Source organism: Bombina bombina, chromosome 7 (assembly GCF_027579735.1).
Source record: "Bombina bombina isolate aBomBom1 chromosome 7, aBomBom1.pri, whole genome shotgun sequence".
In the NCBI taxonomy this organism is placed as follows: domain Eukaryota; kingdom Metazoa; phylum Chordata; class Amphibia; order Anura; family Bombinatoridae; genus Bombina; species Bombina bombina.
Genome location: NC_069505.1, coordinates 144,947,197 through 144,966,748, shown reverse-complemented (window position 1 = coordinate 144,966,748; position 19,552 = coordinate 144,947,197).

Below are 19,552 nucleotides of genomic sequence, written 5' to 3'. Positions count from 1 at the left end.
ATTTTGTTTCTCATTATTCGTGCAAATTTGATTTTTGGATGTCAAAATTGGTAGATTTAACAAAGCAGATAATGCGTTTGTGTTGTTTTTAAGACTACACAATCTGCAACTGCAGGGGTGTTAACAGCAGAAGCATTTTAGGATTGTTATTACCAGAAAAACTCACTGGCAATACCATCCGACATTCACAAATTGGTATCTACCGAAATAAATTGCAAGATTGTGATCAACCCAAACATGTTATTTTGTAATAATAAACAAACATTTAAACAATACTATTTTAGTTCTTCACAAGTTTTATAGTTTAAAAGTCTAAGGTGAACATTATGTTTTGTTTTGGTTAAACCAAGATAGGATCGGCAGCAGCTCATACTCTGCCCACTCACTGCAAGCATGGGTAGACAGGCTTCCTAATTGAAAACATTGTGCACTTGCATATTGATACATGGGGCTCTCTTTGTGAATTAATATAATTTTTGTTTCCTTGTAAGTGACAGAATTGCAAAGTCTCACCTTCTTTAAGACATATAAGATCCATTATTTTTCGTTATGATAACATTTCCATTAAAAGAAAGCAGTGAACCATAATATAAGGTGTGGAGGTTTTATAAATACTACCTTTAGAATAAAGAATTTGGTGGTACAAGATAATACACATTTATCTTGGCTCTCCCTAGTAGCACTTACTGACAAAAAGCAAACAACAAACAAATAAGAACAAGCTTTAAAAAAGAATTTGCAGTTTCTCTAGCTTCTGCTAATTTCAATTATCTCCTATTAAAGAGTGCTCGTTTCAATATTTTTTTTCTAAAATGTGTTAATATCAATTATTTCTCTCTTCTATATATAACGCAAAGTAGCATCTAAACTTAGAAATCATTTCAAATTTCATACTTCAAGTAAACTTGTGTGTAAATTAAAAGGCACTTAACAAGCTTCAACTAATTAAAACAAATACTACAACGTAATTAAAAACGTATAGATAAAATAGTTATGTTTTAAGCATGTAATCCTTTTTTTCTATGATGCTTTTTTTCAACCAAGCATTTTTTTGTATATTCAGAACATCTTATTAACCTATTTTTGCATTGTATGTATTATTTTCTATATTTACAAACTCTTATTATGTCCCTAGTTTTTAAAAGCTATACGCCAAATAAAATATAACCACTCAGGGCAAAGAACTTTCTATATATAAGCTGGATGACTGGATGTTCCTAGTAATACTATAGCAGGATTGGAAAGGTGATGATGGACAAATGTTTTGTAAGATCCCCTGTACATCATTACAAACAAAGGAGCTTATTAACTAAAACAATATAACTTTTTCCCATTCCTATACCCTTTTTTTTGGCATGAACGAATGAACAAATCTATTTTGTCAAGCAATCATTCGTTTTTCGTCCGTTTCATCCAATAATGTAATGGCTGTATACTGTAGTTACTAACTTGCTCTCACATATCAGCTTATTATTTAATCTGTGATCTAGTTAAGATGTTATGTAAATGTGTCCGTTAGCAATCTGGAGGACTGGAAATGAGAACCACTGTTCTAGCCATTAGTTTTTATGCAAATATTTTTTCTTTTCTATATACAAGTGAAGCGCTGGATTACAAGTGGAGCGCTATTTTAACGTGAGCCCATAAAGAGCAACTTTGCCCGTTCACAGGCGCATGTTAAATAACCAGCAATTACAGTCAGGCCTCTGGTTAATTAAATAAATGTCCCCCATATTCCCCCAAAATAAAGTGTTGTGTTCATTTGTAAAATAAATATTATGAGCATCTTTATTTTTGTTTTAAATAACTACACAATGCAGTTATAAGGGGTTACAGTGAGGGGATGTGGGGTGTTAGGGAAAAAAACGGCACTGAAAAGTGCCTTTACATTGCAGTTTCTGGAGACTGTTTTTAAACTGTAAATATGTATGTATATGTGTATATACATATATATTTATGTGTTAATACGTGTCTATACAAATATAAACACATAAATATATATGAGTGGAACGCAAATATCGCACAATATATATATATATATATCATGCACAGGGTTTACCAGTTAAAGGGCCATAATACCCAAATGTTTAAACACTTGAAAGTGATGCAGCATAGCTGTAAAAAGCTGATTAGAAAATATCACCTGAACATCTCTATGTAAAAAAGAAAGATATTTTACCTCAAAAGTTCCTCAGTAGCCACCTCCCATTGTAAAGGATTTCTAAGCAGTATTTTAGTGTGTCTGTCCTGGGACATCTGAAGGGATGAGCATCGTGCACTCTCATATTATTTCACCAATCAGGTAAAGGAAGCTTACTATGAATGCTCATGAGACTTAAGTCAAATCTCATGAGATCACAGTAAGAGTTCATGACCTCAGCACTGCTGATGCTGATTGGCTGCTGTTCATTTCTTCATTTTTTTTTATTTTTACCTGCAGCTGGGAGCAGGTGAAGTATAACTTTTTACACAGAACTTACTCTGCTGAGCTGAGGAGATTGTGAGGTAAAATATCTTCCTTTTTTACATAGAGATGCTCAGGTGATATTTTCCTGTCAGCTTTTTAAACTTATACTACATCAGTTTCAAATGATTTAGCATATGAGTATTATGTCCCTTTAAGGAAAAAAAGGCACTAGTTCTGAGAGTAAAAGTTACTAGTCCTGAAAGAAAAAGTCCTCAATCAAAAATATTGGAAAAATGCTGAATTCTTACTTATCTGGTGGAATTTTTTTTAATAGTCCAAGAACAGTAAACTAGTGCAAGGAAATATACATTAGCTTGTTTTTCAGACCTAATTATTTATACTCAGAATTAGCCAGACTTAAAGGGCATTGTATAGCAAAAATCATATGCTCTCATTTGCTATAGCGTGTAACATTTGCACTACTCTCCACGAACCTCTATGTTTAATGCCTTCAAAGGGCATTACAGCTCCAAAAACTGAACAAAGCGTATTGACTACTGCTGGCCGCAATGCCGGGTGGACAGGTTTGCAGAAGTAAACCTTATCTGTCCAGACTTTTTTAAATAGGGCCCACTGAATTTAACAGCCAATGGCACTTGATAAATTCTCGATAACCGTAGGTTAGCTGGTAACACATATTGGATAAATAATAAGTATATAAAGTCAAAAAAGAAGAATAGCACCAATAAGACGTAGTATCTGTTGTGGTAAGAAATGTTTATTGTACAATCCAATATTAGTGTACAAACAAAGTCACAGTGGAGAACGCCTGACGCGTTTCGCGCATGCGTAGATGCACTTCTTCGGAGGCTTTTTGGTCCTTGACTAATACACTGTTAATTAGGACCTGAAATTTCCCCATGATTGGGTGCTTTGATATACGTTTTTGAGCACCAGGAGATTATTTGATTCTGAACACAGCTTCCTTTTGATGATTTATTGATAAATAATAAGTATATAGGCCTATGATCTGTGCATTCTCAGACCTAAAGAACAAGATGGCACTGCCCATGCTAAAAACAAGGTCAGCCTTTTTTGATGATAAATTAATCATGCCAAATATTGAACAGTACTTAAAGGGACACTGAACCCAAATTTTTTTCTTTTGTGATTCAGATAGAGCATGCAATTTTAAGTAACTTTCTAAATTACTCCTATTATCAAATTTTCTTCATTCTCTTGGTATCTTTTTTTGAAATGCAAGAATGTAAGTTTAGATGCCGGCCCATTTTTTGTGAACAACCTAGGTTGTTCTTGGTGATTGGTGGATATATTCACCCACCAATAAACAAGTGCTGTCCATGGTACTGAACCAAAAAATATCTTAGATTCCTTCTTTTTCAAATAAAGATAGCAAGAGAACGAAGAAAAATTGATAATAGAAAAATGAAAAATATCATTTGGGTTCAGTGTCCCTTTAACATGCTATCTCCGTCAATTAAATTTAAAAACACTCCTATGTGAACCAAAGCATATCTGAAAATAGAGATGTTCAGTTGTTGCATGTTTATCATGTTGCCAATATTTGTGATTGGCTGTGAGTTCCACAGATTGGATGTGCTGTACTATAAAAAGCGCATGAATCTGAAAGCATATCAAGAAGCTGACCGGTGCTTGCATTGTATGTAATTGCCTGTCTTTACCTGCTACTTAACAGGACGTGAAAGCATTTTTTTTTCTTTCACGATTAAGATAGCAAGTGAATTTCATTTTTTTTTACAATTTACTTCTGTTTTCTAATTTGTTTTGTTCTCTTGGTATCCATTGTTGAAAAGTATTCATAGGTAGGCTAAGATGATAATTAAGCGCCACTAGGGGGCGTTAAAAACGCATAAGACAGTCTTTGCTTTGTATGTCTCTTGCCTGGGAACACTACACTTTTTTACTGGACTCAATAAAATGTGTATTTTTTAATTATACACTAACTAAGTAGAGCCTGCTATTTTTTGCTCTTAATCAGATGATGATTGGTGGCTGCACATATATGTCTCATGTTATTGGTTCACCCAATGTGTTGTAGTGCATTGCTGTTTCTCCTACAAAGGATATCAAGAGAATAAAGCAAATTAGATAATAGAAGTAAATTGGAAAGTTGTTAAAATTGCATGTCCTATCTGAATCATGAAAGAAACTGTTTGGGTTTTATGTCCCTTTAAGCATGTGTATGATATGCACCAATTAAAATCTTTATTTAAAAGAAGCTTATCACTGAGCAGGGTTTTTTAAAAACCCTTATATAGGAAATATTAATAAAATATTATGCTAGAGCTAATTTGCACCATTTAAATTCATAGATATTTCCCCATTTTCTTTTTTTCTGCACTTTTATATTTAAATGTTTGCTCTATTGAACATATATTGATTATTGCTAATTATATTAATAATACAGCTAACAAGTATATTTTAAAAAAAATCTGGAAGACTGAAATGTATTTAGATTGTAAAATAACATTGTCATAATGCAGCCACCTGTCTTTCTCTTTATGAAGTGACCTTTATAGGGACATTTTGTACTTATCACTAATTAACCTTCTCTCCTAGATTTGCTTAATGAACAAAAGGTGTAGTGTCACCAAGGGCCCCTGTGCTTAAAAGCCATCTGCTACCTAATAGATGTTAAAAAACAAGTGCCATTTTCTATTTAGTGCCAAAACCCTAAAAATATGACACAACCTGGTTTATAAAAAAAATGATGTAGTTGATGTGCCAAAAAAACCCTCTAAGAAAGGTAGTAAGATTATGCAAAATAACTTATTTCACGTTAGAATATTGGACATTTTTTGGCATAACAGTTTCTAGTGCTGTAGGAAGAACCAGGTGAGAGAGAGAGTGAGAGAGATGACTAAATTGCCTTGAGTGACTGAGAGGTTGAAATAAAATGGTATTAAACAATTTCAAAATAAAATATGAAATGATTAAAAAAAAAAAAAATTGCATTATATTTTCATTACTTACTTTTCATCTTTTCCTGTCATTTAGCTCTGGATTTTTTTTTTTTTCAGTTCTGGGAATTGGAAGTGCACACTGAAGACTTTATAAACCTAACCCCAACTGGCCTTAGCAAAGGAGATCAGATGCTGCAAAGCAATGCAAGTTTCAAAAATAACAGTGGATAGTTGTGTCTATACTACAATCACAAGTTTAAATTGACTTTTAATAACAGGGCAGGGCAATTGATGTGTGTGTGTGGTGGTGGGGGGGGGGGGGGGAGGGTGTTTTCTATTTAAAGTATTGCAACAAAAACTGTATTAATATATTCAAAACCTTAATTTGGGATATTAATTCATTTAAAGACTACAGAAGTATTGTGTTCAAAAGATGGTTTATTTGCGTTTAAGAATATCTGATCAGTGTTGTGTGCTTGTGCTCTACCTAATTATTGCTACAGAAACCCCTTGACCTGTTTAGCAATGGTACATTATTGCTCTTTACCCACACACACACACACATATATATATATATATATATATCTCAAACTAAAACAATGTGTCAGTGCTTAAAGGATATGTGCATATATATCAGTCCCAAACAGGCTTGGTGCAGAAATACAGTGGATAATTGTCAAGGATTTACAGAGATGATACCTCAGGGAAAAAACAAAATACATTCTAGAGGTTCACATCAAACTCTAGATTTGAAAGCTCATAGGAGACTCCAATTGGAGTATATGAAGTTAATTCAAGCGGACTCAGGTTGAAATTTTGATAAAATGTAATAATAGAAACAAGTGTGAGATTCACAAGGCATAAATGAGAACAGAACCACAGCAAAAGCCTCTGCTAACAAATGACCATTTTGAAACAAACAATGTCTATTTAGTTGCAGTGTTCGGCTTAGAAGGTTGGTCTCCGCCCAGAAAGTGACATCAAACGTTGTATTCCAATGTACGTTTCACCAATAACGTTTGTTTTTTTCAAGATCCTTTATGCCTTGTGAATGACACACTTGTTTTTATATTACATTTTATAGAAGTTTCAACCTGAGTCCACTTGAGTTAACTTCATATACTCCAATTGGAGTCTCCTATGGGCTTTCAAATCTAGAGTTTGATGTGAAGCTCTAAAATATCTTTTATTTATTCCCTAAGGTATCATCCCTGGAAATCCTTGACAATTATCCACTGTATTCCTGTACCAAGCCTATTTGGGACTGTTATATCCCTATATGCACATATCCTTTAAGGACTGACACATTGTTTTAGTTTGATTTATTTATTATATGTTTGTGTTATAACAGGTTAATATTTTGTTTCATATATATATATATATATATATATATATATATATATATATATACTGTCTATATATATTAAACTATTGCATTTACTTATGCAACAACATTACTTTTTTCAAGTGGAAGGCAGTTTGGCAATTTGTACAGTGTCCACTGTCTGTGTGTTGCAAACATAGATGTACAGGTTTCCAAGTCAGGAACCTTGTCCACCCTCACATTAATACCTAGGGGCAGATTTATCAAGCTCCGTAAAGACCGCTGCTCCATAACCTGTCCGTCTGCTCTGAGGCTGAGGACAGAAATCGGCAGAAATCAACCCGATCGAATACGATCGGGTTGATTGACACCCCCTGTTAAAGGGTTGATTGACACCACCTGCCGCGAATCTGCAGGGGGCAGCATTGCACCAACAGTTCACAAGAACTGCTGGTGCAATGATAAATGCAAAGAGCATATGCTGTCGGCATTTATCGATGTGCAGCGGACATGATCCACAATATCAGATCATGTCCGCTCGCACAATAAATTATTCAGCCCCATAGAATCAAATAAATAACATCAGGGTAGGTTAAGCTACTCTCCAATGCCTACTAGCTTTGATGTCTTCTAAGCAACTCACCAGAGAGAAAATCAGAACATTTGTAAATTATATCCCACCAAATATCAAACTATTTCCAATGTGACATAAAACCTTATGCTAGTGAACAATGTGGCTATAAATTATTGCAGTCCATTTAAATAAATACAGATACAACCACATTATTTTCTTCACTTTTTTTCTTTTCTTTCTTTTTTTTAATAAAAGTAATGACTTATTGATTTCTCCACATCCATATACTGGAGACACATTAAGTATTTTTTCCTGACATTAGTCCATTGCGTTTGTGTCTCTTATACATAATTATCTTGAGTGTCCTAACAGCTTCCACACATTAACAACTCATGCTATATTTAGAACACTTGAAAGCTTATCAGTCTATAATATCTTTTTATGTTGGCAATGGGCTACAAATATCAGGGAAAATGGAGCAAGCAAAAATATAAGAGAGAAGATTTCGTTAGAGGCCTAACCTTAGCCTACCTTAATTGTGATAAATAAAACTTGTAGGCTGCACATGTTCAAGATTATAGTATTATCCCAGCACTGGGGTTGATTCCAATCTGATGGTGTTTATTGTTTTTGTTTTTCGGCTTCTGATAGACCTTTTTGATGTCAGAGTGATCACAATGCAAATTATAACACCATTTCTATATTTAGAATGGAAAGGGAATCTAAGTGCATACCAATTCCATGGATAATATCCACGTTCACATCGGACTTAATGATATTGAATAAATGTTGACTACAAAATAGACACATAGAGTCAACAGCCAAAGGCACTTGATAAATGTTTATCACCTGTAGTTAACAAATATGGGCCAATGATCTGTCCGTGTCCGGCTCAGACCAGAAAAACAATGGTGATGGCCCTTTGTGATGACAATAGATTGATGCCAAACAATAAATTACACTAAATATGTCACTATCATCAACATTTAAATATAAAAACATGCAAAAAATCTAAAATATATTAGAATGAAAAAAATAAATGCTACTATATCCAGTGCCAAAAAATAAACACATGAACTCAATTAAACCCATTAACCCATTAAAAAAGTATGCACTCAATGATAGGGGCTATTTTGTTGATTGATTATGCTGTTAATGTTTCTGATTGGCTGTGAAGAGGATAGGGATTTTATTTAATGTAAAAAGAGCATTAATCTGCCATTTGTCATGCCGCACCGTTGCTAGGGGCGCGGCGTCTTCCCTATGCTCATTGCCTAGGGCTGTGTCGGCTCTGGCTGCATGCGGCACTGACGTCATCGTTGCACGCTCCTGATGCTGGCCGGTCCTGTGGCACCAATCCTCTGCCTATTTAAACGGGCAGCAGACTATCCGTCACTGCCCAAGTATAGTTGCTACTTCTTGTGCTCCGGGGAGTGACAGATCGTCTGCTGAACTGATATTTTGTTGCTGAATCCTTGCCTGTCTAACTACGCTACTTGGTTAACCCCTAAACTGCTGGTCTGATACTTTGATGCTGAAACCTTGCCTGTCTTACTACTCTACCTGGTTAACCCCTTATCTGCTGGACTGATCCTTGTTACTGAACCCTGCCTGTCTCAATACGCTACTTGGTTATCCCCTAACTTGCTGGACTGACTTCTTGTTGCTGAACCCTGCCTGTCTCACTTCGCCACCTGGTTAACCCCTTGATTACTGACCTAACGCTCTGTTGCCTTATCCTGTCTGCCTATTTGCCTTGTGCTGTCCAGCCTGTGGTGAGTGCCGCTCTCCTCATTTGCCTGATTCTCTCTGCTCTGGGATATTCCCTATCTTTCCGGCTCGATGCCGGGATAACAAGACTACTGGCCGAGTTCGGTCTGATAAAGGAGTATCCGACAAGCCTTACACCATTTTAATTTTGCATGTTTGAGTTTGTTGATTGGCATCCATTATCAATAGTTCAGGTTGGAGTTGTGGGAAAATATAGATCAAATCTCATGGCACTTATCCAGTTTGGCTGTTTTTGTTAAAAAGTCTGTTCCCATTTTTCCAATATAAATTTTTTTTTTGTAAAGATTGGAATTGTCAAATTGTTTGAAATCAGCAAGGGAATCTAAGTTTAGGATGCAGATGCTGAAGGTGTATTGGTAAAATGTTTGGGTTTGTGTAAGGATGTAACTTGCATAGTCTTCTGGAATTAAGTTGCAGTAAGTAACACATCTTTGCATGCACCTCTACACGTAGTGACCTGGAATGTGACAGGTTTTCTGGAGAAAGTCATATGGAGCTGGTGGAGTTGAAAGTGAGATCTGAGGTGCAGTACTAAAGGATGAATGAGAAAGTGAGCCATGGTTGAGAAGCATTGTGGGAATCAAGTGAAATCTGATGTGCAGTACCAAAAAATGAATTTAGAAGGTTGTGGGAATCTATAGGACAGTATTGTGTTAGGGTATAGGAATTATATGGGAACTCCTGTGTCACATTCAGTTCTATGCAGAGATATCAAAGTAAAAATGATTCTTCCTTTTACATACATATGTAGAATACACTCACGGCTTTACAAATGCTAGTTTGTGTCTTGATCATTGCAGTTTGCATTATGGCAAAATCACCACAATGTGTTAGTATGCCCCCTATTATCAAAAGGGGCTTGTTTGGCTAAGGGGGTGGAAATAGTCCCTCCTACCAATGTTTCTTTCTGTCTAGAAATTTGCTGAGACCCACTTATCATTTCCTTGAACAATCTACGCTTGCCCAAAGCATGTCCAGGTTCACCCCTGCCACACCCACAATGCCACCTCCACCCACCCTTACTCACAGCAGCCACAGAAAACCTATGACTAGCCCCCAACCTCCTGGCCTCAGTCATCAATGTGAAGGTATGTAAATATATGATCCTTCCCAATATTTCATTTCAAGACCAACTCCTTGTCTAGATACAAAAATATCAATTCAATACCAGCAACAGATTTTCTATTTGAGTTTGTACCTAGTCTGGAGTAAGTTTCCAATGTCAGGAGACAGACTCCTAGCTTGATCTGCGAATGATGCCCAGGAAAAAAAGTGTTTACCCTTTCAAGCCTGTAAAAACAGTTCTTTGCGATATTTTTAGAAATATATGGACAGGAACCCATAAAAATAAAAATAATGGTTTATCGGGGGGGGGGGGGGGGGGGAGCAAGCTCAGACACAGAGCGGTCGAGTTTTACAGCAGCTCCGTAGCAAATATTGCTCAAACTAGATAACATGACCACACGGTTCCAAAAAAACACCCATCTGGTGAACCATAAGGTAAAAAAAGACTACTATGATCGAAACCAGACCTTTGGGATGATTTTGAAATGAAAACCGTCAAAGTGTGCTGAGCAGCCTGAGGCAGAAGTCACTACAGAGCGGCCATTTTTCTACTCTAATAGAGATCAATTAGCGCTATGAGACAGCCTAGGGCCATGACCCATACCCCTGATTCATGATAATGAAGACAGAACGGCTTGAGGATGTGATATGCGACTTAATGGAGGGCCACTTCTCTGAACTGCATATGTCTTACTCACACAGTGGTTTGGGCAGTTGGATGCACCACATGCCTCCCAAGATGGTGCCGGTCTTTCAATGAACTTCAGTGATCCAACGGAGCTCCGCGACACATCCGCAGACATCCAGATCCTTGCTAGGTCCGCTGAGACCACAGACACACTGAATACACTGGAGACTCATTCATTTAAGCGATATCTGCTTCCCAGACAGATCAGCCACTCAACACCCATACAGGTTAGCACTGCAGCACCGCTCTGAACCACCTTCACTACCAGAGCAGAGAAGACAGCTCATAGGAAAAATGATAGGGCGGCACCAGTCAGAGGGACCTCCAACTTTAAATATATACCTTTTGTCACTGGTGAAGAGAAAATTGGCAGCTTTGGGCCTATGAAGGTGACTGCAGAGAAAATAAACCCAGCAACAGACTGGGGAGAACTCCTTATTGTTCTGGCTGCAGGGAAAAGTGGTATAGGCTAGCTGTTATCTGCTTTGCAGTCCATGTGCCCACCACATGTTGGACAAGTTGTATATAAATTTAACTGCTGCGCTTATCCCATCTTACTCTACATATGAAGGCTATTAGCCGGATCGCAAGAGGGACCATACAAGTTTGTAGTTCAAATACTGTTTGTGATACTCTCCCCAGCTTACAGGGTATAATAGTTGGCTTGCTGACCCTTAATAATTAAAGTACGCATTTTCCAGATGAATGTGCAAATGCGATTATATAAGACTTACCAATTTAGGTGATATATGCTCTCTCTGAGTTAATTGAATATACTATATACTCATGTGTCACATGATATTTACTGAGGGTTCCATATAGGTTTATATTATATTTAGATGGGCGGATATATTCATGGCAATATTACTGATAGATGTTTGATACTCTCCTAAATAAGCTGTTAGCCTTATTGATAGGAAAAATAGTCTCATGCACTGGCTATATTTCATATGTGTCTCTATATACTCGAGTTAATTAAGAGGTGAAATATTTGTTTATGCCGAGCTATACCCAAACTATATTCATGCTCAAACATCCTAGATTTAAGATTATTTAGTCTCTTTCATTTGTATATGAATTGGTTTCAATGTTTTGTATAACTTGAAGCTGGATGTGAGACTGTTTGAAAATAATATACTTATGATCCTATGTAATAATTATAGCTCTCACTTTTTATAGTTAACATGCAAATAAGTTTCCTGTTAGCTGCACCCACCGGTAATAATTTGGGGTATGATATAATTTATGCATTTATTTATTACACAATGTATCTGTCTACTGTGATAAGAGGGATAGTAGTTTTTTCTAGCTAGATATTAGATCTTATACCCTATTAGCCATATAATGTTTATACTTTATCCTACACAGTTGTGAAAGAACCCTCTCGAGCTGTCTGCGGCCGGGACGGCAAGAGTGGACTTCTTATACTCCAATTTAGGATTTAATATTGCATCTTCATGTGTTTATATCAGACACCTAATCCTACATGTATTATGGCTTTAGTCTTAGGGGTCGGTTTATGAAGCAGCGAAGGCTGCTTCCGATCCACTCCGCTTCAGTTCCGCCTGAAGCGGAAGTTAAGAAGCAGCGGTCCTAAGACCGCTTGCTCTTAACTCGTCCGCCACCTCTGAGGTGGCGGACAGCAATCAGCCCGATCGACTAAGATCGGGTTGATTGACAACCCCTGCTAGCGGCCGCAAATCTGCAGGGGGTGGTATTGCACCAGCAGTTCTCAAGAACTGCTGGTGCAATGATAAATGCCGACAGCGTATGCTGCCGGCATTTATCGATGTGCGGCAGACATGATTCACTATAGCGGATCACGTCTGTCTGCACCATGATAAATTTACCCCTTAAGGTTCATCATGTTTTGCTAACATAGATCCCATTAGATTGAATACCCTCAATAGGAACATTTATTAAACTCCAAATATTTGTTTTGTCTAACATATTCCAGTTTATATTCTATATAGGCAATATTGCTCACATAGCATTTTCCAGCTCTCCCCATACGATATGGGTACCTGTTTATTGACTACCCTATACAGATGTGACACAGACATGTACACTCTACCTCGGTTGATCTCATAATATATGTTATATCTATGTTTTAGATACTGAATTATCTATAATGAGCAACGAGCCTCCTGCATTACTGTTGGCTCCGCCCCCCCCATAGCTTACTTAGTAAACTAGGGAAAATATATCCCACGTATGTTGTTTATCCCCAAACTTTTAAATGCATGTTTAACCATAGTGGTAATTGATAAACCCTTCCCTTAAAATTAGATAACTAAGATTCACTGATTGAGGCAACAAGACTGGTCTCTTACAGTCTCAAATAACCTTCCTTAGCTTAATATATTTCCTATAACAATGAGATGTCCAAGAATTGCCGCATGGTTCATTTAGAACTGACATTTCAACTGTGTATGCCTTGAATTGAATCTCAATTAAAAAAAAAAAAAGTTTTATCAAACAAAAGAAGATTGTTTTACAAAATGTAAAACATATTCCAATATTATCTTTGAGGTGCAACAAAGGAAAAAAAGTGACTTTCATCTCCCTTGGAGAAACTCTATGTGTAAGAATGTTCTATTTTAATGTAAAAACAAACAAAAATAAAACAGTCTATTAATGATTTTACAGATTTTATATTGCTCTGATAATTGCTGTATTGGCAGTTACAAACTGACCAGTAGTGATAACATTGTAGCAGAACTCTATTGAAATCTAAGCTAGAATACATTGTCAGTCTCATTCATTGCAGATGTATTGAAATATTTTTTTTCTCATTGGCACTCCATCTCAGTTTTATATTTAAACCACTGTTCTGAACAAAATCATATTAAAACGGTTCACTTGTATTAATTCTGCCTTACATTCTGAATTCTCATTTCTCAGTATTTATTCCATTTGGAATTGAGGCCAGCCATCCATTACTGTTCAGACATACAGACCCAGTGAATGAACAAATTATGTATGGTGAATACATAATAAAGTGAATGCATAATTGTCCTTAACAATTTATTTACTTTTATGCAACTATAAAAAGAACAAAAACATTCATAAATATTCTTAAATAACAAGCAATATAACTTTATAGAAATATTCGTCCTTCAGAAATAAACAACCTTTATAGGTGTATTGCACAGTAATGAAATAAACAATGCAGCCTCTTTTACTCAGATGTATACACTAATAATCATGTTTACTGGAAGGAGTACAATGCTTTTTGTGTCAGAATTTCTTAAACCAACGGCTTTGCAGAAGCTGCCAATGTCAAGAATTGTGAACCTGGCTTGATCTTGTGCTATGTAGATTATGATATGTGTCCAAGCTTGTAATGTATGTAGTCCACATTGAAGTTTTCTAGTTATTATCTATAAAACTGCATTTAACCAGAGCACTCTAACTGGTGTAGTATTAGAGACTAAAAAAGTGGGCTAGAGTGAGGAACAAAACAATGGGGTCATCTGGGTTTGAGCTTCCTATCCTCTTGTAACTACTTTCATTTTTGTTGTTAATTATTTTTACATATAATTATCATCTAAATGTGATGTATTTATTATATTACATCTCATACAACACCTTCCAACATTCTCTGCTCCAATTTAAAGAGCAAGAAGCCTAGAGAGGAGTATTGGAGGTCCAGAGACATATTTAGTGGTTCCGTAGCTGAGGTATCAGTGACCAAGGGCAAAGTTTGAATGAACCAATGGCAGACCAGAGATTCCATCCCAGTCAGAGTTTGGGCATTGCTGTGAAGGGCAATAATGTTTTTTTGCTGGTTTTTGGTACCCTGTTGTTTCATGTACAGAAAATTAGATTTAAGCATAGGATTGGAGAAGAAGCAGAAGGCATAGCAAGAAAAATCTCCCAATATGTGGCAAGCCTGCAATATAGTTGGGGTTTCTGAGGTTGAATTTGGGCAATTTGTCTATATCAGGGTATGTGCATCTTGTTTATTCTAAGACTGATACCTAGCATATAGGATGTGCATCCAGTACAAAACAGAATATTTGTAACAGTTTCCAGACCAGAGATTATAAGAACAGTCCTCAAATATTTTTGTCCACATTTTAGTATTTGTTGCTGGTTGCTATCAATAATGGCTAATGGATAATATTTTATACTGCTATGCCCAACATTTCTAGATTATTTTTTATATTAGTCCAATTCTTTTTATAATTAAAACTGTTTCCCAATCCCTATGTAAAGCAAATCTTGGATAGCTACACAGAAGTACAATGCAAACAGCCAAAATAATCTGGAAACATTATCAAATACTGATATATTGTTATACCTGTAAGTCATTTTAGATGTGCTTTTCAAGGTGCAGTGAAAGAAAGAAGCAGGCAAAGCAAAATGAAAATGTTATGACTTGACCACAATAATGTTTAAAATCCTGATATTCATGTGACATGAGGTCTATGAAGTATTAATTAAACACTTTGAACCTGAGACAGGTTCTTGTGCTTTCTCTTTGTGGTGACTAAGATGACCTGTTGTCTAGGTTTAGGATCAGTTTAGTATTTTTCTAAATATCTTCCTAATTTGTTTCTGCATATTGATTGGATAAAATACAAAACAACAGTAAAATAGCAATTTTCAGGATCAAACATATACTTAATGGTGTTATTTGGATGTTAGCCAACAATTAATACAAATGGGTGATTCATTTGAAATTGTAAACACTGGATACTTTATATATTTTTTTGGAGTAAATTGTTTAATTGAGGAATAGAAATAGGAGCTCTAATAATTATGACAAACCAGAGAAAATAGATCATTTATTGATATATATTTCTGATTTAACCATTATAAATCTCATCAGATGAGACCAGTTTGAAGGAATTATCAGACAAAGACATATTTACTTTAATAAGACAACCAGAACTGATAAGCTCACCTAGTGAAAATAAACAATAAAGGACTTCACTTATAAAGGCAATGTGATTATTTGTATCCACAGTATTATTTAATGTGAGTAAGGTTAATAATTAGCAATAGCTTAGGCCCCTTCTCTGGGTTTCAGTTTCAATAACATATTTTAAATTACACACAGCCCACTATTCTCCATTATTCTGGCTTTTGCCTTCAGACAGCCTTTCATCTCACTAAGGGCTTGATTATCTAAACTTCTCCACTCTTGAGAGATAATCTATAGTCTGTCAGTACTGTGAGGTTCCACCAAGCACATTTTAGTTTAAAAGCTGTTTATTATTATTATTATTATTAATAATAATAAAAATAATAATATTTTTTATTTATAAAGTGCCAACAAATTCAGCAGTGCTGTCCTTGGGTACAAAAACATGAAAGTACAACAAAAATACAATATTTTTAATACACAGGACAACATTTATCAAACTAATACAGGAGGAATTGAGGGCCCTATTCCCATGGGAATTTACAATTTAGAAATCTACAATCTTTTTGAGTTATTGTTCCAATAAAGCATTGTTGTAATCAACTATGTCAGGGGTATTTATTAACTAAGCTAAAATATACAAATGGGAATTCTGTAGTTAGTATAATTAAATCCAAAATTAAAAGGTGCATATTTAAAAATTGTTTCACCTTCATACTGATTAATACACAGAACAATTTATCAGTGCATATAGATATTCATCATTAATTTCATGTCTATACAAGATAAGTCTAGTATATGCTATAATATAGGTAATTCCATGATATAAAACTTTTTCCCCCAAAAAAATTCTGCAGGTTTCTACTGTTCACACTTGAATCTTTCATCTCCCAGCTAAGAGAACAGGAAAGATTGGAGAATTGCTTTTAAAATCACAGCAAAATAAGGGCTAGATTACAAGTGGAGTGCTAATTTATCATGCAACCACAAACAGGAAAATGTTGCCAGTTTGCGGACTCACAATAAATAACCACTCAAGACATATGGCTGGTTGTTGCTACTGTGAGCTCGTTGTAGCAATTAGAGCTTACTAAAATTAACCAGAGATCAGATCTCTGGTTAATTTTATACATTTTTACTAAATGCCCCCAAAATACAGTGTAGTGTATTTTATTAAAAAAATAAAAACTGTAGCATTTTTCTTTTTTAATAACATAACTGCCTTTACATTATGGTCTATGGGAACTGTGTGTTCCCAGTAAATATACATGTATATGCTTATATACATATATACAGGTGGCCCTCGGTTTACACCGGTTCAATTTGCGCCGTTACAGAATAACAACCTTTTTTTCCAGTCATGTGACTGCTATTAAAAAGCATTGAAAAGCAGTGCACTAATTAAAATAGCCAGTAGGTGGAGCTGTCCGCTTGTGTTGCAGCAAAGTTATGCAAGCTTAGCAGACTTAAATTAATCTGTGTACACAGAACAGACCTTAGCTATCCAGCAACATGATCTAACATCCACTTCCCTATTATCTTCCTGCCAGCTGCTTGAGGTGAGGGTGCCTAACTGCCTATTAATCACTCCAGATTGAAATGCATAGAATAGGTGCAGACCCAATATTATCTAACATGCTAACAATGCAGAGTACTGTTTGCAGAAAAATGCAAGTAAAAACATTTTTTTGTTCATTAAACTTAGTTTGATGATACAGTCTGTTGTGTGATTATTTAATTAGGTTTATAATGCTGTTTAGCATTTAAAGTCTTCATTTCAAAGCTTTAAAAATAATGTATTAGGTGTTACTTATGCCAATTTTGAGAGGGGCCTGGAACCTAACTCCCTCACTTCCTTTTGACTTACATTATAAACTGGGTTTCAATTTACAATGGTTTCGATTTACAACCACTACTTCTGGAACTTAGCCCCGGCGTAAACCGAGGGCTACCTGTATGTATATATATATATATATATATATATATATATATATATACATATATATATATATATATATATATAAAGTCAATGTAAGGATTGCACAACCATACTATCAATCATTGCCACGGTGCACTGCAAATATTCATCCAAATGTATCCAAACAGCAGACACTCCCTGGACTTTATAATAAAATGTAGAAAATTTTATTGCATCAGGTTAAAATAGACAAACGTTTCGGCACTGCATTGTGCCTTTTTCAATGTCAAAAATACAAAACAACACACAAACAGAGTGCAGCTCCACACCCCAAAAAAGATCAATATATACATGGTTAAAAACACCATATTATATACTTAACCAGACTCCCTCTATTTTGCCGCCAAACCTCCGTATCACCATCCTGGAGGTCCACTACTGACGTCACGCTGATACGCTAATCGTGCCTAGCGTGATGACGCATGGCACGGCGTTGCCATAGCAACGTCTAAGCGTCCAACGGCAAAGGAGTGGGGAATACCCGATGCAGCTGTGCGCATGTCAGGAAGTAGGCGCAATGTCTCACAGCACTGTTGCTAACGGCAACAAGTAAAACAACTAACTTGCGTAACCGCAGACCCACCGGGTATTTCCCTACATAAGGCAGCAGATGTTGAATCCCTAGAACCATGGAACAATTAACAACAGAGTTATCCATACGTGGACCAAAGAAAGCACAAATTGGGCAGATAGTCATGTGTATCATGTTCATAGCATAATTTTGTTCAATCTGTAACTCAAAACTATCCTGCTTAAGTGACACCTTAGTCCACACATAGAAAACCCCTGCTATATAAGAAAAAACTATAAATCCCTTGCTTACTTCAGGCAACTTGGAGTATAGTAGAATATATATGTAAAGTAAGCGGACACCCTCCAATCATCAAAACTACTGGGAAAACATAGTCAGTAGAGATATGTTATATTTAGTAAAAAGGGCTAAAATCCAGAGTAGTGTTAAGTCCCTTTAGGGCCAGAGTGTCCAATTTAAAGATCCATCGGCTTTCACGTTGGAGTAACTTCTTGCCTCTATCCCCTCCCCTTGGATTAGGGGGGATATGATCTATAAGCATAGATCTAATGCTGGACACAGAGTGTTTCAGTTGTACACAATGGCGTGCCACGGGTTGGTCTGACTCTCCATTTTTTAATGCCTCTCGGATCGCATAACGGTGGTTTGCCATCCGGTCTCGGAAGGAGGTAATCGTCTTTCCAATGTACACTAGGGCACACGGACAGGTGAGCATATAGACCACATGCATACTTGTGCAACTCAAGGGATGATTTATTTTATACCGCTGATTTTTATGGGGGTGCTGAAAAGAGTCTCCCTTGCACATACTGTTGCATGTGGGGAACTCCCACAGGGGAAGCATCCCTTCTTTGATGACTTCAGCCAAGTCTCCATTTTGTAGTGGTCCACAGGATCAGATTTAACAAGGATGTCCCTCAAATTTCTGGACCTCCGATGCACCAACCTTGGCGCTGTCATATTCTGAAATGGTAAGGAGGGGTCAGTACCAACCACAGGCCAGTGACGACGTGCAGCATTAGATATGCGTTCACATCCAGGTGTGAATGTAGTGATCAGGTTAAGTTGCTCCGATGTATCCTTTTTGAGAATTTTGGTGTCTGTTTTTGCATCTGGCCCCAGTAGTTTTCTTTGGGTATCCAAAATTTCTTTCATAGGATAGCCTCTCTTTTTCAATTTCTCGCCCATCTCCTTAACTTGAATCTTCTGTAAGGGTGTCTCGCTATTGTTTCTCAGTGCTCTGGTGAGTTGGGAGGTGAGAACACCCTTTTTCTGGTGTTTAGAGTGAAAGCTACTGGCATGTAACAATGAATTTCTGTCTGTCGGTTTAGTGTAGAACTTGGTACCAAACCTCAGATTGCCAGAGTCATTCACC